We start from the raw sequence: 10679 nt of genomic DNA, 5'->3' as shown, positions 1-10679 counted from the left end.
CGGTTCACACCCTCCATTTCTAGGCTCATTCTTGCACCAATTGTCTGACTTCCATTTTTCCTCTGAAATAGTCTCTTTGGAACCTTCCTGGCTACTCATTTTGCTATTTTCCTGTTATACTTTTTCCTTAAACCCCATTTAGAGCACGCATGGACCAAGGGCCAAAGTCATGAACAGCAACCAAAACAACTCAGGTGTGCTCCAGCCCCAGCTTCCAAGAGGAACCCACCTGCTTGCTGGGCCAGCCTCCAGGCTCCCCTGTGCTTTCTAGGGGACCTAGATCAGGACTGCAGCCAAGAGGATGAGCTGCTCCTCATAACAGAGGGACCTGTATATGGCCCCTGGAGAGAATGACGAGACAAGATGACTGTGTAGCTGGGGACAGTGGAGACCATGAGGTTCTTCAACGCATGGAGAAGGCTAAAGGGTGGCAGGTGAGTGCTGTGGAGCTGTCGGAGTAAAAATGTCCCATGAGCAGCAGGACAGAGGAGTGCTGGGGGTTGGTGAGGCAGCGTGGAGGATCCTTCCCGCCCCAGCGGCCTCTGTCACCAGGAACGCAGAAGGAGAGGGGACTCAGTTGACCACAGAGCCCACTGCCTCTGTGGAGAGACAGAGGGGTTTGTACCCCCGGCCCACACCCTTCCAGCAACCCCACCTTCCACCATATCCCTGAAGCCCCTGGGGAATAAGGCCTCCATGATCTGCACTGGCCCCAGAGCTGGGCTGTGCAGGTTGCCTGCCCACTCCCCCGTGCTGTTCTCGGTCTCTTGCCTGAGCCTCCATTCTTTCTCCTTCTTCCTGCCTCCCAGATCCTTCCCTCTCTCCTCTCTTCCCTGTCTACCATCTTTTTACTCCTCCTTCCACCCCACCTCTTCCCTCTCCTCTCTTTTCCCCACTGTTTTCTTATCTCTTTCCTTTTTCCTAATCTCTTCCTTTTCGTCTCTCTTCCTGCCTCTCTCTTCTTCCCTACCCTCCACTCCCTCGTCTCTCTGTCTCTGCCTTCCTCTCTCAGGGTCTCTCTCCAGGCACTCACCAACTTCCAGGCGTGAATTTTTAAGAGACAGAGAACTCAGGGAGACTCCCAGAAAGTGCTCTTAGCTCCCTGGCTACCGGCAGTGGGTGATGAATTACAGAAATACATTAAGGGGCCGTCCCCCTGACAGCAAGCTAAGGTAATCTGTCAAGGTACCAGCCCTGGGATGATGAACACCCCTCATAGATCAGAACACCATCACTCTGATTACACTCCAGCACTGCATGTCAGGGTGCGGCAGGGACATGATGGACGGTGGGGATCCGTCACCATGCCAATGGCCCATTCCCAGCACAACATTCATATCCCAGCTATGATTTAGGGGCAAAGCCTGACTCCTCCCAAGATGCACACACAGCAAAAGTGGATTCTTTATACTACAGAGAGAAGTTTAGGGAGAGAAACACTGTGAGAATATAGCTTCAAGGTCAAGGGCTTAGGAATCAAACGCTGTTTCAAATCCTGGCTCCTCTACTTAAAAGATGTGTCATCTTGGGGCAAATTCTTCCCCTCACCTGAAGTCATTGCTTTTAGAATGAGGATGATCTTAGCTTCCCAGGATTTTGATTTTTTTTTTTTCGTTTTGTTTTTTTGTTTTGTGGTGCCACGAATGGAACCCAGGGCCATGTGCTTGCTTAGGCAAGCTCTCTACCACTAAGCCACAACCCCAGCCACAGCTTCCCATGATAAAAGTGAGGTTCGAATAAAAGAATGCAGGTAAAACAGTCAGCATGGATCCAGGCTCAGCCTCCTGGACTCACCACCCCGGCTTGTCCAGAGCAAGAGTTCCAAGCCCCAGCTTGGGGATACCATCTCAAGTTGGCCAACCAGCCTGTTTTGCAGGCAGCCTGTCCGTCAACCTGTGTCACCATTCCATTCTTCATTCAGTCAACAGGTACTGAGTACCCACTAGATGTCAGACCCTACTCTGCAAACTGGGGATTCAGAAGTGGAAAAAAAATGCATGAGTACCCCTGCTGTCAAGTGCCAACATAGTTACTCAGCCTTCCATTGGTCCATTCATCTGTCCATGATCAGTAGCCGGGCCCAAGGGCCTTCTGAGCCCAGCCCTAACTCAGACACACTATGAGATGACTGTGACTTTTAACTATGAGGTTAAAATAGAATTGAATCCTACAGCTCTTAACAGACCATCATCACCACCATCATCATCAATCTTAAGGATTGGACAAGTGAAATGGGATCTTGTCACTGTTTTATTTTGCATTCCTTTGGGCTAACAGAAAAATCAGACATTTTCTCATATGATATTCATTTATATGTCTTATTTTAATGTTTTTGCCAATTTTTTAGCTGGGATATCAATCTTTTTCTTTAAGCTTTGCAAGAGCTCTTTATATATTAAGGGTATTAACCTTTTGCCATATCTGCTGCAAATATTTTTCCCAATTTGTCATTTACCTTTTTAATTTTGTATTTTCTTTTTTCAAGTACTTGTTTAGAAGTTTTGTGTAAGCAATTCTACTGACATTTCCTTTGTGATTTCTTCGATTGCTTTTAAGCTTAGGTAGGTATGACTCACTCTGAGATCATTTAGCTATCCACCTGTTTTTGTCTATCATGATGGGATTTTTTTTCCTGTTCAATGCTCTAATTTATCTGGAATTTACTCAAGAAAGAGGCAAAGCTCTAAAACATTGACTCCCAAGGAGTCAATGTGCTCAATAGCATTTATTAATCCAACCGTTCCCCAGATATTTGTGGTGCTTCTTTTTGTTTCTTATTGCTTTTGTACCTGGTGAGACTGGCTTCAGAGTCCTCAGTACTACATGCCATTGCTGCTGGCTGGGTCTTGAGCCACTGCCACGCTGTACGGTTGCTGTGGCTTTAAAATACATTTGAGCGTATGTTAAAGGAAATCCTGTCTTCTTGTTCTTGCAGAAATTTCTTAGTTATTTTTAACTTGTTATTCTTCCAGATAATGATGTAAAGCTGTTTTGGTCAAATTACCAAAAGTTTCCATTGAGAGCTTAATTACCTTTTTTTCCCTAGATCGATAGATTAATTCAGGAAAAACTAGCATCTTTCATTGTTCCTTTTTCCAAACCCAGAACACATTCTATCCGTCCATTTATTCAAATCTTCTCTTACACAAAACTAACAACTTTGTGGTTTTCTTTGTGAAAGTCCCACACGATTCTCACTGAGAATTATCCAGAGGCAGATTATTTTTTCACTTGCATTGATCTTCAAACTGGTTGGTGTGGGTACATAAGAACATTCTCAGCTTTTTATATTTGTCTTGTGCATCAGGACAGAGAATATATTGGCTACCAATGTGCCCAGTAAGTGATTATTCACAAGAAAAGGCCATCAGGGGTAAAGATGATCCCTGCTCTTCAGGACCTCAGTCCTTCTCTCTGGGTGGGTGTGGGCACAGCCAGGAATCACTGGGGTTCCTCCTCAGACTCAGGGCAGTGGGATCCACAAGGTGAAGGACAATGGGTAGGTAGGAGCACAGATGGCAGGCACAAAGGAACCCCCTGAACAGAGATGCAGCAGCGGATTAGCCACAGCCATGAGTATGGAGCTTTAGAGAGAGGAGAAAGTGTCAAGAGAGAATTTCTGGAGAATTTGGTACATAAAACCTGTGGGACTTGACAACCCCTTTAAGAAAGCTTACGATAAACATCTGCATTACTCTTCAAGTTTTCTGGAGTCAAACTTAGGTTTCTTTTTAGTACCACCCTGTACTGAGTCAGAACCATACAGCACCCTGTGACTTTTAGGACCACTTTACAAGCCCCATTACAGATCCCAAAAGTTTTTCTGTTGATTCTTCTCCTTTTCTATATTTGTGATTCCATTACCTAAAACCAAGAACAGTTCTCTCTTACTTTCAACAGTTAAGGTGCTTTTTTTTTCCCCCCTCGACTTCACAAAATTTTGCATTGGCCAGAAGTTCCAGGAAAGTGTATAAAAAGATATTATTGACAGAGAATCTCTTTGTCTGATTCCTATATTAAGATAGGTCTTCAAAATCAGGTTAGGGCAATATCTTTTCTCTCAAGTTTTTTGAGATGCTGGGGGAGGGTGTTGTTTTTTCTCAACATTGTTGTCTTCGTTGTCACTTCAGTGAGAAGACAGAGGCATTTCCATGACAACTGCTGCCTTGCCCACCTGGACTCTGCTGGTGCCGGAGTAAGCACGGGAGAGGTTCTGACCCACGCAAGGCCGTGCTCATGGCAACGCACCCCTACGGGAGCCAAGGGAAGGAGAGGACCCCAGACAGCTGCTGTCTGCCTCCCTGCAAGGCAGGTGCAGTGGACAGGAAAGGTCACCGATGCATTAGTGAACCCCTGAACCTCAGTCCTCCGTGGCATTCAGTTCTGAGGAATACGGATATTTATCCTGAGTAGTTTTGTCAAGAAATAGTCAAAACTCTAGGGAGAATTAGGAAGGTGACATTGAAGAAGGCCTGACCTGGCCCCCAGAGCCAGGAGGGGGCCCGGCCTTCCCACCTCTCTGGGCTGGAGGTGTCGTGGGTGCCCACAGGGGTGCCTACCACGGCTGGGACCTGCTCCTGCCCCAGGTGCATGCCCTGGATGCCGAAGGCCTGGCCAAGAACTTTGGTCTCCACCACATGGCCCACCAGATGGAAGAGGTACAGAATGTCAATAACCAACACCTGCTTGTGCCTGATCAGACTGTAATCCGCAAAGGTCCCATTTCCATGACTAAGAGCCCCCTGAGGCTCCCCTGTCAGAAGGAGCTGGTGGGAGCCATGATGAATCTCAGCGAGGTCTTCGGCTCGGTTCCCAGAAGACTGTCCCTCCTCAGCTCCACGTCCAAATATAAAGTGACAGTGGCTGAAGTGCAAAGGCAATTGTCACCACCTGAATGCTTAAATGCCTCGTTGCTGGGAAGTGTTGTCAGAAGAGCCAGGTCCAAAAATGGAAGCTGATCATTGTGGGAGAAGTTGGACAAGATTGGGCTGAATCTTCTGTCTGGGAGACTGGGAGACGGGAAGCCACTCCTGTGACCCTCCTGACATTCTTAGTGGAAGGCGAAGCTGCTCCCTAGGCAAGGGTGCCAAGAATTCACAGACCTCCTCAGTCAAGACCAAACACCCAACCGGAGCAACAGGCCCTCCCAGTCTTGGAAATGAACATACAGAACTGCTTGTCTCATTTCAGCCTGATTACCCACGGGTTTGGCAGCCAGGCCATCTGCGACACTGTGTCTGTGGTGCAGAACTCTATCAAAGAAGCCCTGATTGTCATAGACAAATCCAACATGAACCTGGAGACCAGAGTCCAGCAGATTCTAATAAGACCCTGGAGAAAATGAGAAGCACGGGAAGTAAGATGGGGTGAACAGAGGGCAGGAAGGGAAAGGACCAGGAATCCTTCGTCCCCAGGACAGACTGGAAGGGCTCCTGCTGGGGGAAGAGCTTCCAACCTCCCTTACCCACCTATCCACAAAGACCTCTGACTCCCCAGGCTTGCACGACCTTGACCTCCCTCCTGGATCCCTGGGCTTCTCCAGCCTTGGATGTCTGAGTTTGGGCACGATTCCAAGGTGACAAGTACTGGCTTTTGTTTCTTATTGAGCATTTATTTTTGGAATCCCATCCCTCCTTCCTCTGAAAGTGGTACTAGGAGTTTTAGAACTTTTTCATTAAGTTCCCCCGGCTGACACGAATCCATGTGCCCAGCTGCTGAAACGTTGGATTGATGTGATTCAGATCAACAATCACTTATTTTATTCAGTGTTAAAATACAGCTGGGTTTTATGACCACTAATTTTTTTTTTTTTTTTTTCAAAAATCAGTCTTTATCAGCCAGGTGCAGGAGTGCACGCCTGTGATCCCAGCAGCTTGGGAGGCTGACGCAGGAAGATCACGAGTTCAAAGCCAGCCTCAGCAACAGGGAGATATTAAGCAGCTCAGTGAGACCCTGCCTCTAAATAAAATACAAGATAGGGCTGGGGGTGTGGCTTATGGTCAAGGGCCTCTGAGTTCAATCCCCAGTATTCAAAAAAATAAAATAAAAAAGAGAGAGAGAGAGAGAGAGAGAGATCAGTCTTTATCTACCTTCCTCAGCGATTGTGCCCTCCAAGAGGAGGCGAAAGTACCACATGCACAGCAGCTAGTTAGCAGGTGGTGGGTGGGTGCAAACCCCGTGCTCAGAGGGGCCTTCTGGTTGTAGGAAACTTATAGAAACAATGCCTGCTGACAATTTCATTTGTCTTTTCTTGTCTCTGTCTCTTTTTTTACCTTATGAAAATTAACTCTTCACATGGGCGACTCTTTGAAATGACAGGTAAGGTACTGAAGCTTTATTTGCACATTCATTTCAGATCTTGATTTTTTTGAGTAAACTTGAAAAGGGTGGACATGAAGCATTTGCTGCCACCTGCCACTCCCAAGTCCCCCTGGAGGCTTTGTATTTTGAGAAACAGTGTGTTGAGTGTACAGATTTTATTTATGCATAATTTAATGGGGTCTGAAAATACTGATGCACTTGGCGACTTTTTGAGAAAGGGGTTTTGACTTTATTATCAACTTTTAATGGTGGTGGGGTGATCTATAAGATGTCTTTAGATTTTATTCATCTGTACACAGGATATGAAGAATTAAGAGAATTCAGGGCTTTGTTCTTGGTTGGGAAAACACTATTTAATTGGAGCTCTCTGTTCAGAAACCAATAACTTGGCATCTCATTCGTGTGGGGCTGAACTCTATAGTGAACGTGCATTATAGTTAGTGTGGGTGAAATGGAGATTTGGAATTGAACTCTGTGCCTGTAAATGTTCCCCAAATGATTGGGTGAATATGTTACCTATATATTAAAAGTATTCTCAATAGGAAAAAAAGAAGAAGATGATGACATTGACTTAGTGGGGTAATGATAATCCTAACAATTTATTGTATTCTTCATAACAAATTAGAAAACAAGAATTCAAAAGTTCCCAACTCAAAAAAGTTTCCATGTTCGAGGAGATGAAATGCTCATTACCCCGACGTGACCCTTCCACTTTGGGTATGGCATCATGCCATCACGTGGGACCCCATAAATATGTGCAGTGAAGGTGGTCTGGGGGACTTTCTGAGTATTGGTAAGTGTGAATCAGGCCTCAAGGTTTACAGCAAAAGTTCAAAAGAAGATGCCATTGGCCTTTCTCATTCTTATTCCTCTCTGTTCCCGTCTTCATCCTCTCTCTTCCTCCTCTTCTGTTTTCTCTCCTCTCCCTGCAGACTAGCTCTCACCCACACTTCTCCCCCATTTCCTTTTCTGGCCCCTTTCACTGCTCCTTACCATCCAGTTTCCACTCCCTTCTGTTCTCCTTGTTTCCACTCATGGTTCATATTTTCTCTCTCTCTCTCCCTCCCTCCCTCCTTCTCTCCCTCCCTCCCTCTCTGGTGCTCTCTCCCCTGAGAGAGGAGGAAAAGTATGTAGTGAAACTGTCCTGCCAAAGGCTGAACCAGGCAGAGGCCATCTTGTGCACCCAAAGAGCAGAGGCCACGTCCTCATCAAAGCTGGAGGACAAGTAGCCTAGAGCTGCTGTCCCCTACCACTATAGGTTCAACAGAAGCAGATTCAAGCAGTCAAGAGCTGAGGAGCTGGAGGCGGGTCTTCCACAGCCCAGGGGGTCACCAGGGGCAGGGCCACACTGGGAAACTGCAGAGCCAGGAGCTGGTGCCGCCTGCATTGTGCCCGGCTGCTCTAGAAACTTCAGACCCAGGAGCCAGGGAGGGCTAGGGCTGACCAGGGAACTGACCCTCCAAAGGGCAGCAGGGGGTAAAGCTTCCACCCTCGGCACGCCGCCCATAGGGGAAATAGCGAGTGTCACCTGGGTCCCGCCTCCGCGCCCTTCCACACCTGCTTTGGATCTGTGGGTCTTTTAGCACCTGCATTTTGCCAAAGCTTATGCTTACACACACTTCTGAAAGAGAGTGTTGGGCAGAGGAAATGGAAACCTTGCGGCCTGATTCACACTTACCAATGCTCAGAAAGTCCCCAAAACAGCCTCCATCATGGCAACCCACCTACTCACCCAGCTGTCCCCAGGTGCCTCTTGATGGCTGTCCCCATTTGCTAATAGTGGCCACGTGGAAGCCACAGCTGTTTGTCTGGAGCCCTGCTGAGCAGCCCGCCTCACCACAGCCATGAAGGTTCATGAGTTACTAGAGCACAGACCTCAAATGTCAACCAGACCAGAGGCTTTCAAGTGCTTTTTAGGCAATGGTGGAAATCTTTCCTTGACTAGAAGCTCTTATGAAACACACATAAGTAGAGCTGCCCCCAGTAAAAGTGGGGTAAAGAGCCCTGAGTCCCCTCCTCCAGCTCCAGCCACATATGAAGTCATGTGTGCCCCACCTGAGACATTTCTATAAATTTCTAGAAAGACCTAAAAACAGACCTCTTTATACAAGCAGGTAAACTAAGACCCATGAGAAACAAACTCATGGCCAAGATCAAGTAGAATACTAATGGTAGAAGTGGGACTGGAACCCTGGCTCTGCCTGCCAGCCAAGGCCCATGTGGACAGAGAAGAGTCGTGCCCTTGAGCATCAACCTCTGAGTCCGAGAGGTGACGGGGAAGCACCAGGAGGAGTGAGCAGGTAGTCTGGGTGGACAATGTGGCCCCACCCCAAAGACTTGCACCCCACCAATGCCCATGTTAAGAGGGCTCTGGCATCCTGCTGGACTCACAGAATCAGCTGACCACAGGAGCACTAGCCTAAGAGCCAGGGGCCTCTGTCTTAGCTTCCATACCATCTCTCACCTGCCAGTGACCTTGGACCAATGACTGACTTCAGCTTGACTCCCGATCTTGGTATCCCTCCCAGCTTCAGTGCTCCTCCCCCAGGTGGAGAGGTGACAACTGTACTACCCACAGCTAAAGCAAGGACTCCTCCAAGGAGGAAATGCTCTCTATTTGGAGAGATTCCTTTAAGAGTAGCCCAGAAGGTCTGAAGGTGTGGAACAGCCAAGCCCTGGGGCAAGGGCCAACCTGTGCTGTAGGGAGTGAGGAAAGGAAGATTGTTTCAAGTGGAAAAGGGGAGACCGAAGCAGAGAAGGAGGAAATTGGGGAGTGACAAGTTGGTACAAAGCTGTGGTTGCCTGAAGTGAAGGCAAGAGAGACACATCCACTGGTGACATGGCCAGAGAGCATTTTAGGAATGAGACCCCTAATGCCAAATGAAGTGGTTTGCTTTGCAACAATGTCTGCTCTTCCCACTCCCACCCTCCCACCCTTCCCACCCCTTAATTTCAAGTAAATCTGCCTCACCCACCAATGCTTTTGTCAGCAGACTGTTCTATGGGAAATCAGAGGAGGCTGAGCTCTCCGTCTGGGTCTGTGTGGGGTGAGATGAAGACTGTGTGAAAGCAAGACCCAAGGCTGCAAGAGTCTACCAAATGTGTGGCCCCTATAGGGTGTACCGATCCTGGAGTCCCTGGATCCCCACAAGGAGGAATTTGGGGGTTTAAGTCAAACTCACCCCAATCTCAAGGATCAGGGAAGATCCCAAATGTCATATAATCATTAAAATTAAATGACTTTAATCCTCCAAAATACTAATATATTAGAACTCAAAGTGGAAGACAGTGGTCATTAAGTTGCGGTGTACCTGAGCAAGCCCTTAGGAGTGTGTTAAAGATGCCATAGACTCATCCATGCGACTTTGGCACATGCTAGGATGAGGTTGTGTGGTGTGATTTTAGCCATCAAAGAACACAATTGTAAGCAGACAGCTTTAGTAGCAGGACCCACCTGCAGATGCCCAACCACTGCCAGCTCCTGTTGGGTAAGAGCCATAGACCTGGCATAGAACAGCCCATCCTAGCTGAGAGCTACATCTTTGCCTTAGGATCTGAGCTCTGACAGCCAACACCACTGTCATGGGCACAATCGTTCTCTGTCAATGCCAGCCATTGGGTCAGCCTGGCTAACTTGAGATCTTAAGCCCAGGGTGCATGCCTGAGCTCACATTCCTCACAGTGCCAGCATGTTTCTAGGGCCTGAGTCTTTTGTTCCCTGGACTTGATTCTCCCTCTGTGTATTTACCTCATCTGGCCCTCTGGACATGACTTGGACCAGCTTCCCATGAAGCTTGTCTGTTTTCTGCAACTATGATAGAATACCACAGATTGAGTAATTTATATATAAAGAAATTTATTTATCATAATTCTGGAGGCTGAGAAGTCCAAAATCAAGGTGCCAGAGTCTGCAGAGGGTCTTCTTGCTGAGTTATAACATGGCCAAACCTCTGGCCTTCCTTTTGTTACAAAGCCACTAATCCCATGATGGGAGTCCCATCCTCATGACCTCGTCTCACCATAATTACCTCCAAATACCATCAACATATGAATGAGGGGATGAAGTTTCCAAAACTTGAACTTGGAAAGGACACATTCAAACCACAGCACAGCTTTTCTTTCTTCTTCTTCTTCTTCTTTTTTAAATATATGATAGCAGAATGCATTATAATTCTTGTAATACATATAGAGCACAATTTTTCATATCTTTGGTTGTACACACAGTATATTCACACCAATTCGTGTCTTCATACCTGTACTTTGGATAATGACCATCACATTCCACCATCATTAATTACCCCATACCCCCTCCCTTCCTCTCCAACCCCTCTGCCCTATCTAGAGTTCGTCTGTTTCTC

General features: G+C 47.2%; 1 pseudogene; it reads left to right on the top strand.

Moving 5' to 3' along the window:
* Nucleotides 1-350: 350 nt before the first annotated feature.
* On the top strand, nucleotides 351-5370 carry LOC114082119 (transcription factor AP-2 gamma pseudogene; annotated as a pseudogene).
* Nucleotides 5371-10679: the final 5309 nt, after the last annotated feature.

This window comes from Marmota flaviventris, chromosome 2 (genome assembly GCF_047511675.1).
Source record: "Marmota flaviventris isolate mMarFla1 chromosome 2, mMarFla1.hap1, whole genome shotgun sequence".
Classification (NCBI taxonomy): domain Eukaryota; kingdom Metazoa; phylum Chordata; class Mammalia; order Rodentia; family Sciuridae; genus Marmota; species Marmota flaviventris.
This window is presented reverse-complemented; position numbering and strand designations above follow the sequence as displayed.